The sequence below is a fragment of the Acomys minous genome (genome assembly GCF_964271855.1).
Source record: "Acomys minous genome assembly, chromosome: 8".
NCBI classification, from domain to species: domain Eukaryota; kingdom Metazoa; phylum Chordata; class Mammalia; order Rodentia; family Muridae; genus Acomys; species Acomys minous.
Genome location: NC_140489.1, coordinates 69039428 through 69058163, shown reverse-complemented (window position 1 = coordinate 69058163; position 18736 = coordinate 69039428). Strand labels below are relative to the sequence as shown.

General features: G+C 39.2%; 1 protein-coding gene across 4 annotated transcripts in view; it reads right to left on the bottom strand.

Moving 5' to 3' along the window:
* Positions 1–18736, bottom strand: part of STXBP6 (syntaxin binding protein 6) — a 236075-nt gene that overhangs the window by 96633 nt on the left and 120706 nt on the right. The window lies entirely within an intron of this gene.

Below are 18736 nucleotides of genomic sequence, written 5' to 3'. Positions count from 1 at the left end.
TTTTACAGATTCCTTATAAATCAATCACAAAAGGAACAAACTACAAATGAAAAACATTCATTTTCCTTAATGTAAGAAAATTTTAGCATTAAATAAGTCTTTACATATGCATTAAAAAGAAATGAAATCTCTATAAGGAATACAAGGTGTTGTGATGTGATTGGGAATGGTCCCCACAGGCCCTCATGTATTTTAGTGCTTGGAAGTGATGACAGTTGAGAAGGATTACAAAGTGTGGCCTTGTTGGAAGAACTGTGTCTCCTTGGGTGGGCTTTGGGGTTTCTGAAGTACAAGCCAAGCCCAGTAGTTCTTTCTCTTTCTCTTCCTTCTGCCTGCAGGTCAGCTCCTTCTCTAGCACCATGTCTGCTATGTTACCTGCTATGTTGATAATGGACTAAACCTCTGAAACTCTAAGCCAGCTGTAAGCCAGCCCCAATTAAATGCTTTCTTTTATAAGAGTTGCTGTGGTCATGGTGTCTCTTCAAAGCAATAGAACTATGACCAAGACAACTGATTTTTGCTAATGAAGAAGGTGTAATGGTTCAGGAGAAAGGATACTCCTTGTCAAATTGTTTTTTATAGGCACATATAAGAAAAACAGTTAAATATACAAAAGTAAAGAACTGACTGTAGATATATTTATGTTGAAAGTCTAGACTTGAACTAAATTAAGATGCAGTAATGTTCTCCATAGATATGGAAAGGTAAGATTAAGCAAAAATCAAGGAAGTGTGTGTGTGTGTGTGTGTGTGTGTGTGTGTGTAAACCTTGTGATTTGAAGCCATAGTTCCTAGTATGCCTATAGTAAAAATGAGATAACTATTCTCCAGAAAAGATGGCTGATGAAACACACCAAGAATGGTGATGGCTTCATTCCCAACTCAGGGTCCTCTGGAGATGTAAGTAGTGACCAACAAGCAGGCCCCACATGGAAACTGTAGCTTGAGTGTGTACTGAGTTGAAGAGACAATAGGCCCATCTCCCCCACTAGTTATGGTAGGAGCGTCACTTGAGTTCAGTTGTGCTCACTTCCCAATAGGAAACAACACAAGAAAGTTAATCAATAAGTGAGGTTTCATAATGCCTCCTAATAAAGTGAAAGGCTAGTGGCAAGGGCATAGTGGAGTTTCTAGTGAGCAATGATGCTTCATTTAGCACACTTCTGTTTCCTGGAAATTCCATGGCTCAGTGTATAAATATCAGCATAGTGGCAGGTCTTGAGGTAACTCTCTGTATCTAAGAAGCGATCCATGTACTTTCACCAAAGACCATGAATTATGCAAAACATTTTGAAAAACACTTATCTTTGACTAAAATTTCATACTTCCTTTGAACTCTGGCTAATAATCATATTAAGATGGAGCTCACCACATGAAATCTTACAGCCATTTATATTTTACTTTCCTTTATTGAATTCCTGTGAATTGTCACATGTGCTTAAGACTATCTAATAAAATTTCCTGATGGGTTATAGCTGTCATTCTGAACGCCTGTAATTGGGTTTTATTATTCTCAGTTGTCTTGTAGAAATACAGTTCTACGTGCACTTCTGTATGGGTTTGCTGGTTCTCTCTGATGGATGAGGCAGCATGGGGATGCTTGGGCATTTCAGATCTTTTATAAAAAGTATTTTTATTTTTATCATATACACACCTACACCCACACCCACACACCCACACACACTTTTCCCTACTTCTTTGTATGAGTAGAGTGCCCTTAGAAGCCAGAGAGGGCAATGGCTTTCTCTAACTCTAACCCTGAGTTACAGGCCACTGTGACCTGGTGTTTGTGAGATGCTAGATCTGCTCACCAGGACCTGACCTCGGCTCTCAGAAGAGCACTAAATACTCTTAACTGGGCCATCTCCACCCACTAGCCCTTCTTCAGACTGCCTGTGTGCATGGTGGTTGTCTTTGTGATGGCCTTGTAACTAAGATACTCCATTATACACATTAAACTTTATACTTTCTTTCATCTATAACGGACGATAGCTAACGTCAGATTATACATTTTGATTCTTCCATACGCCTAGTTAAGACTGTCAGAGAAAAAAGTTATTTATAAACTTTGTAAGATGAGTTACAATTAAATTATAAGATCCCTGAAAGTTTACAAATAGACACTCTGAACATAAAAAAAAAAATCTACCAAACAGAAAAGCTGTATTTTGGTTTAGAGACTTAATATTGGTGAGTACAAAATTTATGCATGCAAAAGCAAAATTCCAAGTCAAAAGCACAGCTTCATAGGTCTTTTAAAAACTACAAGCCACATAAAGCCACTGACTTTTAAGTTTCTTTCTCTTTTTCTTTTTTCTTTTCTTTTTTTTTTCTTTTAAATTTTTGTTGGTTCTTTGTGAATTTCACATCATACACACCAATAACTCTCATCTCTCTCTCCCTTCATATCCTCCCTCTGTCTTTGCAATCTCCCTCCTAACAGAGACAAAAAATTTTTCATTGTGAAAGTTGTAGCATGCCACAGTGTATACTACAGTATATCCTTTTTTCCACACTTCTTTGCTTGCAAATGTCCATTGCAATGACTCATTGGTCTGGTATGAGGCCTCTGGCTTCTGTTACTCTATCAATACTGGAACCTAACTGGGACTCCTCTTAGATATCCTATTGTTGTCCAATACCGTGGAGATCCTGTAGTTTTGGATCTGTAGGACTAACCACTTCATGCATTCCAGCAGTTCACCAATGAGGTAGATGTTGGGGTGGGCCAATTCAAACTTCTGGTTCTGGGTCTGAGAGGTATCTGAGCTGGTCAGCCCACAGGCTCTCCCACTCTTACTGCCTTGGGGCTGGCTCACCAGGAACCCCTACAATCAGGGCCCGTTCTACTCAGCTTCCCACAGGAGGTGCAGGACCTGCTTTCCTGAGTGTTGCAGGAGGTGAGGAGGAAGGCCAGGTCTCCTGCTCTTATGACCTCAGGACCAATTCTCCCACCTGCCTTAAGTGGCAAGGAGCAAGTGTTTGGGGGGGGGTGCATCTTTCCTTTTACCACATTGCAGAGTACAGCAGACAATTTGCAGGGCCAGATCTCCCACAGGCATACCTTTAGGGCTGGTTCAGCCCAATACCACTCCCTCCCTGCATCAGGGTCAGCCCTACTGTGCTGTCCAGTGTGGGGCCTGCTCTCCTGAGTGCTGCTGCAGGTGAGGGGCAGACTTTAAAGTTTCTTATTAACTAAGAGTGGATGGTAGGCCACAGAACATTTACCAGGACTAAATCATGTATGTAAGCCAGGGCCTGCATATGCATATACCACTTTACACTTTTCTGGTGTGGTATTCTTCCTTCCAAAACTGACTATATATCTTCGTTTTCTGCTATATACCCCTATATCTGTGCTGTATTAGAATAACTCGGCTGAAAAAAATATAGATAGGTTTTGCTTTAATGCCTCTGGAGTAAGAACTATGACATTCCATCACACAGCTCAAGGGCTGGCTCCTGGGAACAGGCGAAGGGCTTGGCACTGGGAACATCATTCTTGTCGGTGACTTTGCCACTTGCTACTGTGAGATTTGGGAGCATAATGAACTGGAAGGGACTGTTTCTTCCAAATCTCACATTTCCAGCCAAAACAATGAGTCAAAGTTGTCTCAGATTTAAAACAAAGCCAACAAACACACACCTCAGCCATTCGATGTGACTAATTTGGTGACTGTGTCCACCTGGAACTTCACACCTACATGGCTTGACCAAGCATTGCCTAAGCTGATTTACACATCTGTTAGAGATGGAGTAGTGTCTCCTCCAACTCAGATGCTGCATTCCTAATTTCTGACTTGAGTACATTTAGAACTGGGATGCTTAAGGAAGTAATAAATGTTAGAGGAAGTCATGAAGATAGAGCCCAGTATGACTGAAGTCTTAAAAAGAAGAGGAAGAGACACCAGCATAGGAATCCGGAAGAGAGGTTGCATGAGGACACATCCAAATGGCTGCGCTCTAAAGCTGGGAAGAGAGACCTGCCAAATTTGCCTCCGTGGCTTCCTTTAACTAGATCCCTACTCTCCAGAATTGTAAGGGAAATAATTTCTATTCTTTTTTTGTAGTACTGTCAAAGCCTTAAAAGATCAATATAAAGTGTCTAAAGCAAATCTACTTGACTACAGTCAGCACTGGAGAAAAACACCCTACCATTCAGACACTGGTTACTGGACAGGATTTCCCTTCTTTTTAATAATAAGACTTGATTAGAATATAATTGTAAATATTGAGGTGCTCAAGCAATGCAATGTTCTGAAAAAAATACCTTTTTTATTTTTAATTTTAATATTTTATTAATTTATTCATATTACATCTCAATCATTATCCCATCTCTTGTATCCTCCCATTCCTCCCTCCCTTCCGCTTTTCCTCTATTCCCCTCCCCTATGTCTGTGACTGAGGGGGACCTCCTCCCCCTGTATATGCTCATAGGGTATCAAGTCTCTTCTTGGTAGCCTGCTATCCTTCCTCTGAGTGCCACCAGGTCTCCCCATCTAGGGGACGTGGTCAAATATAGGGCACCAGAGTTTGTGTGAAAGTCAGACCCCACTCTTCATTCAACTGTGAAGAATGTCCTGTTCATTGGCTAGATCTTGGTAGGGGTTCGAAGTTTACTATACATATTGTCCTTGGCTGGTGGCATAGTTTGAGCAGGACCCCTTGGCCCAGATCCACCCATCATAATGTTCTTCTTGGAGGTTTCTAGGACCCTCTGTATCCTTCTATTTTCCCATTCGCCTATGCTTCTCTCACCTAAAGTTCCAATAGGATGTCCTCCCCTCTGACCCACTTTCCTGGTTAGTGAAGACTTTCATGGGACATGCCCCTTGGGCTAGTGTCTAGATATAAGTGAGTATATACCATTTGACTCTTTCTGCTTCTGGATGAACTCACTCATTATGATCATTTCTAGTTCAGTCCATTTGTCCACAAATTTCAAAATATATAAAGAACTCAAGAAATTAAACACCACCAAACCAAATAACCCAATTAAGAAATGGGGCTCAGAACTAAACAGAATATCAAATGGCTGAGAAACAGTTAAAGAAATGTTCAATGTCATTTAGTCATCAGAGAAATGCAAATCAAAACGACACTGAGATTCCATTTTACACCCATCAGAATGGCTAAAATCAAAAATCCAAGTGACACCACATGCTGGCGAGGATGTGGAGAAAGAGGAACAGTCTTTCACTGCTAGTAGGAATGCAAACTTGTACAATAACTTTGGAAATCTATCTGGTGCTTTCTCAGAAAACTGGGAATAGGGCTTCCTCAAGACTTAGCTATTCCACTCCTCAGAATATACACCACCACACAACAGGGACATATGTTCAACCATGTTCATAGTGGCCTTATTCATAATAGCCAGAACATAAAAACAGCCTAAGTGTCCTTCAGTAGAAGAATGGATAAAGAAACTGTGGTACATTTGCACTATGGAATACTACTCAGCTATTAAAAACAAGGAATTTCTGAAAGAATATCTTACATTCTAAGAGACTGGGATTTTTGCTGGACCTCACAGGCAGAGTTAATAACACACCTTGAAGTCACTTAAGACTGCAATCCTACTGTGCACTCAGCTTGTTTCTTTAAACTTCCTCTAAGAAAACAATGTTAACAGTCAACCTTGCTTTGGATTCCCCCACATAGTCAACATGTCCAATCTAAGAATAGCTGTAACCTTAAATTATGGACTCTTCTGTGTTCCTGGCCCAGATAATGTGTATCATTTTCTGACTCTGTAAAATACAGAAATTGAAAGCAAACATCTAATGCTGGATATTGGTTTGTAAGCAGTGGTGTTTGTTGTCACAGTCAGTTGTGATCCTTTAGAGCCAGTGACAGAACCCCTTGTAAAACCCTGTTAAGGATTTCTGTAAAGTAACCCTCATCTTCCCCAATGGGATGATTTCTGTGGTGTTCAATAGATACAGAGCAAAACCCTTTGTTAGGGGCAGTCACATGATACATACAGAACAGAAGACATAGTCAAGGGACAGATTCATAAGATAGACTTCCGGCAGGCACAGACGCAGATTCATGCAAATGATAGAGGTAGATTAAAGAAAGACACAGGAAGCATAAAGTAGAGAATTCAAATCTAGACTCACTCTGGAATAAATAACTTTTCTTTTGGGCTATTCCAATATATTATTTTATCCTCTTTTGTATTATTTTGTATTGTTCCAAAGTCCCCTTAGTGCTTATGCCAAGAGATGTCAGTAAAAGTTTCAGGATTTTCTTATACAGGGCACCTTAGGACAGTGAGGATATGAACATTAGCTTTAGCTTGTTCACCAAAAAAAAAATTCCCAAGGCCATCTCTATAAAACAGTATCACATGATGGGCACCTGGCAGGTGGTGACTACAGTGTCTGGAATAGAGCAGAAACTTGATATATCTGTGAAATGTGGACCTTTCTCAATGCTCCCTTGCTCTTTGCTCCCACCTATCTGATTCAGAATCCTTGAGCCTCGACAGGGGCTGTTGTTGTTCTGATTTGGCAACAGCAAGGGTTGAGTTCCATGATCTTTGAAGAAGTTGGCTTAGTCCAGTTCTATGCTCAATTCCATACTTTTCAAACACCAGGTACCTTTGTGTCTCTCTTCTTTGACTTTGATAAGGGAATATGTAAGATCATTAGTGAGCCAGTTCCTAAACAAAGCCTTCAGGCGGTACACAGTGTGAAACCAAGACTGGATCATGCACTGAAGTTCCTGGGGTTCTTTGCACCAGAGAGCCTGCACAAGTATTTTCTGTAGAAAAAGACACCAAAGTGGGATCTGAACTCAACTGGCCAGAGACATATAGTCATCTACCATAAGAATAAACTGTTATGGAAAGAAGATGAAACTTTAAGTACAGTTAAGAGACCTGTGAGCATCGACATAGAAAAATCAATCAATTATCACTAGTTTTTACTATTTTTAATCATGGAATTTTTCTTGAAGATGAATTCATCTACAGTAAAGTTATAATTCTATTTACCTAAAGAATTTGCTTATTTTTGTACTCCTTTGTTTTGAAGGGCCTCGGGGTGGTCTTTTCTCAACCCATGCCTGTATCAGGAAAGGGATGTCGGATTATTTTTCAACTTAAATATGAAAACCTTAAGCTAAAATATACATAACTAAAGACATAATAACATTCTACGGTATAAAAACTTCAAAATCAGATTATTTTGGCATGACATTTATCTTTTTATGTAGACATTTATTTGAGGCCATTTAAAAGATTTATGTAATGCAATTCAAAGAACAAGCCAAAAACAGTCATTGTCTCAACTGACATTGATAATGATCTTTTGTGCACAGAAAATATATTTAGCTTCCTGTGCCCAGAGTATCTCAGAATATATATCTTACTAATATTTTGTAGCAGTCATATATTTGAAAGTCATTTGATTTAGACATTTTATAAGATTGTTTTTGTAATTCTGTTAACCTGAGAATAGAGCATTCATGATATATTTTTCATTTAAAGTAAAAGAAGACACAGTGCAAAGTGGTATGATTTTGAAATTATCAGGCTCCCTTACTCCAGGCAATAATTATATGTCTAGTTTGTAAGCCAGCAAATTCACAAGCTTTTACTTTGCTGTGTACAAACTGGTATTACTATGGAATATCTGATTGAGGAGATAAACTGTCTACATCAGTATGTCTTCTGATAGAAAACGGAAAACACTACTCAAAAAGCAAAGCTACTCAAAAATAGTAAAGATTTGGAAGCATTTACAAACTAAGTTTAAAAATATATGTTCAATTATTAAAGTTAACTTAAAAGAAATCACTACCATTGAAAAATATAAAGGAAATTATACATAGTTGTTAATATCCACATATTATTACCTAAATTACTTAAGTAGTGCATCAGAAGCACAAGAAAAAACTGGAAAATGAACTATAATGTTACTATTTTGGATGCTTTGCTTCTTTGTTCTTTTTGTGATCTGACCTTTTTAAGAGTGAAATAGTTACTGTGTTAATATGAAGTATCTCCCAGAAAAGGCACATGTCTTGAAAGCTTTGTCTTCAGCTTGTGGCACCAGTGCCTGAGATGTGGTCACTTCATGGTGGTTTGGATGAATATGGCCCTAATTAAGAGCTGTCCCTGCCCCTCACTGGTTGTGTCATTCAAGTGCTGGTCCCAGTCCTCACCCAGGCAAAGCAGGAGAACTGATGGGCTGACCATACCCAGGCCCAGATCCAGGGTTCTGAGTTGGCCCAGCCCAACATCTACTCCACTTGTGAACTTCTGGAATGCATGACGGGGCCAGCCTGCAGATTCAAAGCTGCAGGATCTCCATTACACAGGACAACAAGATATGCAAGAGGAGTCCCAGAGGATATGATCTTGATAGTATAGCAGAAGCCAGAGAGGCCTCGAACCAGACCAGTAAGTCACTGCAATGAACATTGGCAAGTAAAACTGTACAAGATGGTATACTGTGTGACACACCACAGCTTCCACAGTGAGATGCTTTTTAGTTTGTTTACTCATTTGTTTGTTATTTATTTTTATTTTTTCTTGGTGGGGAGTTTGCAAGAGCAGAGGGCAGATATGAGGGGACGGGAAGATAATTGGGATTGGCGTACATGATGTGAAATTTATGAAAAAAATCAATAGGAAGTTAAAAAAAAAAAAGAAAAGGAAAAGAGAAAAGCAAATGCCCTCCATAGACTCAGGGAATGGCACTATTAGGAGGTGTGGCCTTGTTCGGGTAGGTGTGGTCTTGTTAGAAGAAGTGTATCACTGGAGGTGGGCTTCGGGTTTCAGAAGCTCAAGCTAGGTGCAGTGTTATTCCCTCTTCTTTCTGCCTCCCTCTCTCTCTCCTCCCCATATTCTCTTTGCAACTCTTTTCTTGGAGAGAAGACCTAACTATGTTCTCTAGATTGGTTATGAATTAATAAATTCAAATGATCCTCCTGTCTTAGCCTCCTGAGTAACCAGGATGTCTGCCACTACACTGAACTTCAAATATGTCTGTCATCTTCTTCACTCTTGTGGCATCTAAATAACAAAAGACTTTACTATATTACAATTAAACCTCTGTACCATATTACGACTTCTAAGTGTGAGTTCTGTGCCCATATCTTCATGGCAATCAGAATGTTAAATGCATCAAGTGACATTGTACTTAATAACCATCTTCGCTATCCTATTTAGTGTGTGATCAAAGTAAAGTGACAGCTTTTGGCTGACCTGTCTTTGCAAAATCTAAACCTACCTATCTCCTTAATCTCATTTCTTCTCCACTCTCAGCCAGTTCCAGATTTTTCCAGGCCTTTCTTTAACCCTTCAATTGAATCACACATGTGGGTCTTTCTGCCCCTTCTGCTTGAAAAGCTTTTTTAGTTCTGCCTCTAAAATGGTCCTCCCTTCTACAACTCAGACTGAAACAGACCAGAAACTTATTCTAGTTTCTTCCTAAAGTACAGCTGGTGGTGGTACAGACAGACCAGCAACTTCTTTCGATATCTAACAGCCCTTAAACCGTCAAAGGACAGGCTGAGTTACAGCACTGTAAATGGCTCTGATTGCTCTGTACAGTCGGGTCTCACCTCAGGCAAACCCCATCATCCACCAGTAGCTAAGCTCTACATCACACAGCTCAAGGACAAGCTGGTGAGATTTTGCAGGACATAAAAGGAATCAAGAAATTAGAGTGGAAAATGTACTTAAATAGATATAGGTAAAATATACAGTAGTAGAGTTTGTGCCAGCTAAATACATCAAGCCATATTTACATTTCTATGTTATCTGTAGGGACAAGCAGGAAGGGGAAAAAAGCATTGGCTTTGTTTGAATCTACATTTAAATTTAGGATTTTGATTCTTAGGACATCACAAATCTAAATTCCTACACGATGATACACAGGCTTGGCCTTGAGTAGGGTCAATTTACAAATTTTAGTTGGTCAACCTTGCCACAGAAACAGTGCCCTCTGGCAGTACATTTGTATGCAAGAGCATTACAGTTCACCGGCCCAGATAGACACTTCCCTGTTGTCCTCACAATCCAGGGTGATATGTCTCCTACTGTATACTTGTAGAAACTGATGTTCAAAGATTTTTATGTAATCCAACCAAAGAATCAGTTATAAAGGAAATCTAAGATGGTGCTATTGTAAATCCTAGCACATCACACAATAAATTGTAGTAAATCTAAACTAGGATGTTCTAGAATCCAGAAGACAGGTTGCCTCTGACTCTTTTACCAACTACCACATATGATACTGAGAATCAATATTTTGCCTTAATTTCCTTGTGTGTAACAATAGATATAACGACATTTCCATGAGCTATACCACAGATGTGTTAAGGAGCAGTAAAGGCTCCATGCAAAAAATCTGCCCACTTCAAGTCCTGTGAATCCATTGATCCTTAACATGCTTGTCTTTTGAAATCTATGGTTTGTTCCCATTTCCTTCAGGCCATCACTCATATCAACCATCTTAGATGACATTGGTGACTGAGATATAACAAAGGCCCCTATCCCCATTTGTCATTTACTCTGTTATGAAGTTACACATATCTTTACTATCTGATGTATTTGTTCATTTGCTTGCTTACAAATATGCTTCACAAAAGCCAGGGTCTTTACTTTTGTTAGCATCTCTAAAGCCTCCAAGCTCACTGGCACAGAGCATAGCCTTTGAGCACTGACCTAACAGAACTGGATAAGCTTCTTGTATAAATACTTGTAATATTATTTGGTCATAATCTTCTATTCCTGCTCTGGTCTGTCTTCCACAAGACAAGTTATACACAGCATTTCTCATATCAAAATATGTGCCTTTAAAGTCAATAATGTAACTGACAACTATATAAGCTGGAAGATCGCAGGATTAGAAAACAGATATATGATAATTAGGTACTAGAGCATAAGCACAGGCAACAACTTAAATCTTATCAAAATCATCAAACATTCTGCTCTTACTTCAGTTCCTAACATCAGATGCTAAACCATCAAACAGCCCTGAGAGCTGGGAAAGGGGCAGAAAAGCACAGGAAACATTTCTCACAACAAAGGAATCTCAGAGCAGAGATTCTTGAACAATTAGATGCTATATCTGGGAAGAAAGAAGAAAAGAGAGTAGTGGTAGTAAGCATTTAGCTGTATCTAAGATGGTGAGAGGGAGAGAAAGAAGATATAAATAGTACCAGATTTTAACTCTTCATGTGATTTTCTGCATGGCTACACTGTTATTTGCTTATTTATTCATTTATTCATTCATTTTGGTCTTTCTAGACAGCTTTTTCTCTGGGTAGCCTTGGCTGTCCTGGATTCACTTTGTAGACAAGGCTGGCCTAGAATTTATAGAGATCCGCCTGCCTCTGCCTGCTGCGTGCTGGGATTACAGGCGTGTGCCGCCACTGGCTAACCTATTTCACAATGAAAAACAACAACAACAGTGAAAGCACTGGCTTATCTTCATCACAGCCATCATAACCTGCTGAATCTGCTTCAAAGTTAGAAGACACCTTGACAGTGATCTAGCACAATCTGCCACCAAAAATGAAGAAGAATCAGGCCATGCCTTGTGACTGAGCTGAGCAACTGCCCCGTGTGGTGAGGAGCTGTGGAGCAGCCAGGGAGCATACACAGGGTTCAGAAACAGACTGCTCTGGGCCATGTTCAGGGGTGGTATTCAGGCAGAACTGGATGGTGTTGTATAGCTTTGCTCAGTGCAAAGTGCATGCTGTATATACAGAATGGCGGCTTCAGATGAGGTGTGCCCTGGGCCACTGCTGCTGGAAACACCTTGGGCTCATTAAGCATTCAAGGCTAAATTAAGTTTTGGTCATGTGTGTCATGAAATCTCTTACCGTTGCAGCTACATAACCTTGTGGCGTTATGGACTACAGTTGAAGAAGCGGTGGTTTAAAAATGACAATTTATTTAAAAAGTAAAAAGATTTGGAACAGCCCCGCCAACAACTGATTATAAGTGAGTACAAGAGATTAATGCTATTCAAAGACAGGTCTTCACAGCATGCTGTCTGCTGGTGTGCTGCAACAGAGACACAAAGAGGGGACACACTGAGAGACCTCTATAGAGCTTCACCAAAGAAAGGGGACAGCTCCTTAATTACCAGTAGATTAATAATGCGGACTTGTTTTCATCTCATTTTTCTAGCGATTCATTTCACTCTGCTTTTATCTATGCAAATAGGAAGCTTCAGAGCAGGCCTGCCACTACAGGCATTTTCTGGAGGAGCACTAGATGAACTGGCACTTGAGCTCTGTTTTTAAATCGATACAGCTCTGATTTGTAGTACTGAGCTGTATGCCTAGTTCTAGTGCTACAAACACCTCTGCAGCCAGAAGATGGGAGGTACAGAATCATTCTTTCTTAAAAAGCTCATTCTCTCTTAAAAGACACTGAAGAGGAGAGCTTTCACTAAGGGGCAACCCCGCCCCGCCCCGCCCCCCCCAAAAAGAGAAAGCAACAGCAACAAAATCACCTGCAGCTCAGCTGTTAATGTACTCCTTAAAACTTTTCCTTCCTAGTTGGAGACAGGGAACATGGTCTTGGAGAGGAGAGTGAGGAACATCTAATGAAAGGGTCGTTCTTGTGAGTGTCTTAGACACTCTGAGAAGGAAGTGTCTGTGCCCATTTAGAGCTTGGTTTGGATATGCTAAGAAGGAAAAGATAAAAATAAACAACAACCATTTAAAAATATCTATAAGGCAAGTAAATTTCATTGGAAATTTTAAAATAACTTTGAAAAGTTAAAGTGCTTCTCTATCTTTCCCATGTTTGATCCTGTGCTTTAAATACATCAGAAACAATGAGAGTAAAATCTTTATAGTCTTTGGAAAAATCTTGTTACTACCTTGGCTATCATCTGATTCATTTCAGAACAGCGTGACCAAGGAAGTGAGGGCTAAAGAGGTCACCAGGAAACGGAAAGGTATTTGCTTCTTTCCAGAGGAGGATTTGAAGCTGCGGGCTTGTATTTAAGAAACACTGCAAGGGGTGCTGCGTAGCTACCTCCCTGTGCCCTGCTGTGCCTTACTTAAGTGGCCTGTGTTACTGCTCAGTACCTCAGGCCCACTAAGCCTTAAAACAAATTACATTTTATCTTTTACTGTCACATGGTCACAGACACTAATGGTGGCATTGGAAACAAGTCTCTGTGACCAAGAAATCAAATTAAGAATAGTTTCTTCATCTGTTCCAGTATCAGTGTCTGGTCCTATTGTTCTGAAAATATAATTTCTCACAAGCATTATACGATCCTAAAATTATAAATATTTGAGGTGTGTGTGATGCACAGAACAGTTAAGGCTGGTTCTCTGCTCTTGGTATGAGTAGAAGAAACAGATTTGTAAATCTTCATTCATGCCATAGGAAGAATGGCATCTAATAATAAATCACATGGATTCTGTAACCAACAAGAAGCACTGTCTATGCATGTGTGAGGCAGTCTCAGAACTATTCCTATGTTGTGGGATTAGCAATATAAGTTACATGCTTGTTCTGCAGTCTGAATTCATTACATCCGGATTGCAGCCTGTTCCCTCATGGCCTTCCTCTCCCCCCTCCCTCCCTCCCCTAGTGCTCAAAAAGAGAATTCCTCCTTCCCTGATATCTGCCCTCAGTCCATAAGATATGATAGATATTGATTTACATTCAGAATTTTACACTCACCAAGATAGGAAAGATGTTCTCTTCAAGGATGCCAAATAGCCAAAACACTATGAATGCAACATTTATATAATTCCTAATTGATAGGTGGTTCTTCTTGCTGTAGGTAGTTTATTGTATATATGTATAATAATATAAATGTATATGTAAAAAATAAAAAGGAGAAAGATCCTTGAAAAAAAAGAATAGGTTCTTCAAGTGGCACTATGTAGCACTCTGGGAGGTAGAGGAAGGTGGATTCCTATGAGTTTGAGGTCTACAAAGTGGGTCCATTGTACAATAGCCAATGATATACATAGAAACCCTGTCTCAAAAAAATCAAAAATAAATAAATAAAAATAAAATAAAATAAGATTAGCTTCTTGCGGATTTTATTATCTTACAGGTATCTTCATTGTTGGCCGAGGCTATGCCATTTCCAATGTCATGGTAACAGTACATTAAAGTTGTGTTCAGAAGGTGTGTTTTAGTTTCCTTGTTTCTTTTGTTAGCATGATAGGTGAGTATCACTCCATTATTAATATGCATGGCACCATATATGCCCTTGCACCTTAAAAGGTACGCAATAATACCTGAAATTCTCATGTGGGTGCTGGGGTCGTCTCCTAGCTCTTTTTGTTTTATTTTTTAACTAAACTTCAAATATTAACTAGTGGAATGATGTCTTATCCTTAGTAAGTTAAAGAAAGAAAAAATCCTATATAACTTTATGGTAATAACAAATTTTCAGAGAGAGGTTGGTTATATTTTTTTCTACTTTCCTAGAGAAAATATCCATCCCTTTCCTTTTTTATGTAAAAGACCACCAGCAACAATCATACATAGCAGCCTGTAAGGGCCTGGCATGAACCTACCTGCAGTCTGATGATGACTTTCTTTTCTATTTTTCACAGACACTTTCCCTTCTTAACTTCTGCTTTTAAATTTAAATTAGGAAGATGGTGTATCCATAATTATAGAGGCTTGGAAGGACATGTCAAGAGTTATGAGTCTGGTTGATATCATTTTGGAATTCCAATTGTATTTTCAAGCGATGAAGGTCTCAGCTGATTTTTGCATTTTCAAAAAACATTTTTTTTCCTTCAGAGATACAAGTATGATGCAGCAGCATTGTTGTGAGGAAATACATGGGATTCCCTCAACTTCCAACATTACTATCAAAAGTTACTCTTTACAGGATAGTCCAAGCACTCAGGAGGCAGAGGAAGAGGGGTCTCTGTGGGTTCAAGGCCAGCCTGGTTTACAGAGTTCCAGGACAGCTACACACAGAAATTCTGTCTCAAAAATACCAACCCTTCCCTAACTCCCCAAAAAGTTATTCATCATAAAATTTGGGTCAACACTCTTTTTTTAGAAGGAGGAAAGGGAGAGAATTGCTGATATGGACAGTTATGTTTCACAGTGCCTAACAAAAGCACCCTATTGTGCTTCACATAGTCACCGTGGAAGTCAGCCAGAGCTCCCAGCATTCCAGAAACAACCTCAATGTAGAGATGGAAGAAAGCTTACTAAATTACATCAAAAGCACAAGTGAGGAAGCTTGGCAGACTTCAACTGTGGTTAAGAACTATACCCTAATAAACACCTCTAATAGAAAAAGTAAAGTTTAAAGTGTGGTTGGGAACAGCTGTTCTGAGGAGTTCCATGGGGTTGATGTACATGCTATGCTGCTCTGACATTTCAATGGAAAGCCGCAGTAGCATTGCTATCATGAACACTATTACTATCTTATTTCATCTCCTGAGAGGCACTGGTTCTTTCTCAACAAGAACTACACAGTAGGTAAATCACTTGGACTTTAAAACAGAGTCCAGCAAAGGACTGTTTCACACTTCTGGTGAAGAAAATTTAGCTATAAAGTTTTGTGTTTTAAGTCACAGAAATTAAAATAAAACATGAGGTCCTGGTATGCTTACATCAAGGAGCAGCATGCCTTTCTTGTTTTTACTCCAGGGCTGTCAATATGCACTAAATCTATGGTGTTAGCTTTAGTTGAATTGTAAGATAAAACAATCTTTATCAAGTGAAGGTATAATTAATAAATGCATTATTGACCAACCATTCCTTTCCTAGGCTGAAGGTTACTGAACAGAATAAATGACATATAAACCAACTGATCAAACAAACACATAAATAAAACTGAAATGATCATAAGAACTAAAAGAAATGTGGTTTCTACTTTTAGAACTTCAGAAACATTTCAGGACTGGTTTACAGGCAGCATTCAACAGACAGGTGTGAATCTCTCTTTAAAAATGGTGTTCAAATGTCATCCACTCTAATTTTGAAGTGACTACCAGGAGAACTGCCATAGTTTCATCACAAGAATCTGATAACTAGGTACTCTGGGATTGAGTAGTTTTCATTGTATAACTTAAGGCAAATTTGCTACCAAGAAACTCAGCACACAAAGCTGACAACCTGCCTTGGAAGCTTTGAGGAAAGTAACATTGAGTAGGTAAAGGGAGCCTAACTCTCACTCCACTTCATTCTTTAACCAGCTGTGAAATCTAGACATTGTGCTCACGAAGCACAGATGAGGCAACATCTTCCTGAGTGAGACATAACACAGAGAACATATCAAAAAACCAGAGGAATAACCATGTATGAAACTCAGCTATTGCAACAGTACAACTAACCATAAAATGTCTGCAGATTTTTCAAAAGAAAGATTTAAATTTCTTTAACAAATCTAGGCCAGACTGATTGTGACTACTGCAATGCATATGGAACAGACTTGTTTGTTCTGTTGTGGTATGAGAAAAGCGTTTTGTTATATTTTTAGAAGTCTTTTGTTTGTTTAAAGAAAACTTACAAATAACTGGGTCTGGTTTAATATGACTCCAAAGATTAATAGCTCCTAGATACACAGTCCTAGGACATTTTTTAAGTATAAGGCAGTGGGGTCAAAAGGATCAGTACCCCAGGAGATCTTGCTATAAATGTAGACTCTCAGGCTCCAGCCACATAATGAATCACAATCTGCAGTGTAATAAAACTCCTCACAGATACACATGCACATTCAAGTTTGAAAAGTAATGGTTTGCTGATGTGGAACATGGAATTTTGTCAGAGTGAAGACCTAAGCAACTACAGGTGTTTAACTGACCGGAAAACATGACCTTTATTAGGCAATACCTTCTAGGGCCATCATGTTTAAGAACAAATGAGAAAAGTTCCTGCTCTGCTGGAAGCATGGGATAAAGAAATTAAAAGTATTGACCATGTCCCCTGGAGGGGGAGACCTGGTGGCACTCAGAGGAAGGACAGCAGGTTACCAAGAAGAGACTTGATACCCTATGAGCATATACAGGGGGAGGTAATCCCCTTGAGGAACAGTCATAGGGGAGGGGAATAAGGGGAAAATGGGAGGGAGGGAAGAATGGGAGGATAAAAGGGATGGGATAACCATTGAGATGTAACAAGAATAAGTTAATAAAGGAGGAAAAAAATGAAAAAAAATTCGGTCTTTCACCCAATAAACTCCATCATTTCTAGAAAGTTAAGGAGTCCGGCAATTCAAAGAAAAAAACAAAAAAAATTAATACTAAAATCCTTGTTCAGTTATTATTTATTTGTTTGTTTGTTTGACTCATGGCCTCACTATGTAGATTTGTCTAGTATGAAACTTGCTATGTAGTGTAATGTTAATTTAAAACATGGTTGTTCGGGCAAGAGATCACATCCAAAGGCCTTGTAGGTCTATGTGATCCATCTGGCAAGAGATCACATCCAAAGATCTTCTAGGTCTATACGGTCCAGCTGGAAAACAAACATGCCTTTAATCCAGGAGACAGAGGCAAACAGATCTGAGTTCAAGGCCAGCCTGGTATACAAGTATCAGATAAATGAAGCTTAGGTCCAGGTATGGTGGTACATGCCTTTAATCTCAAACAAATGTAAAGTTAGTCTACTTGAGTGGCAGAAAAGGTGATGAATCAGAGAAGATTTGACAGAACAGTATAGGCCCAACTCTCACTAGAAGAGAGAGGAAAGGGAAGCTACTTAAGAGGGAGTTTTATAGAAAGAGGAGGGAGTTTTTTTGTTGTTATTGTTTTGTTTTGTTTTGTTTTTTTAACCAGGACAGTAATAGAGAGATGGGTTGCAGGGAGACAACTGAGGTAAAGACTAAATGCACTAGAAAATGAGAAGAAGCCAGGGTAGAGCAGATTGCTGAGCTAGTTGAAATCAAGCAGAGGAATTCCAGATCAAGAAAGAAGCCAGATTAAATAAATCAGCTGGGAGAAGAGTTTGAGCCATAACAAACAGTTGAGTTGAACCAGCCCAGAGCTCAGAAATAACAAGTAAGGGTGAACTTAGTAAGCAGTAAGTCTCAGTGACTGAAAACATTCTAGGCCTAGGTTAGATTGTATGGAGGCTAGAAGTTTCCAGGATTGGCATAGGCTAGCAGAGAGAGACAGTAAGCCTCCCAGACAACAACTGAGTCAGGAGAATAAAAGTTACTCTTACAATGTAGACCAGGTTAACACACAGAGATCCACTTGCCCCTGCCTCTGCAGTGCCAGGATTAAAGTGTATGTCACCATGCCCAACAATTAGTCTTAATCACATCGACTCATATAAAGATTTTGTAGGTCAGTCTTGTACAAAACAACAACAAAAACTAGAGGAAAGGATAACAAAATGAGAAAGATAAAAGTGTATTTAGTTCCTATACTTTGTACATTATTTGACAAGGTACTGGCAACTCACATAGGGATCCTCGTACATTCCTCAGTGGAGACACATGTGTAAAGAAGCTGTAGTAAGATGGCAGATAATAAACATACAGCACAGCACAGTCTTTCTGAGGCACCAAGAACACTGTAAATATTCAAGGATCATCTCTTAAGACTCCACATTTTCAATTAGAAATTAATTGAATCCCAGGGGTGGAAGAACTCTCTTCCCCATATAAGATGTGTATCAGGCACCTACCACACAACACACCAGAAACTAATGTCTGCTTCATTAGTAGCAGAGCAAAGTAAGAGATAAAACTTTAAGGATCTTAAAAGGGAAAAGTCATATCAATAGAAAGATATTCAAATTGTGATTGAGTATAAGG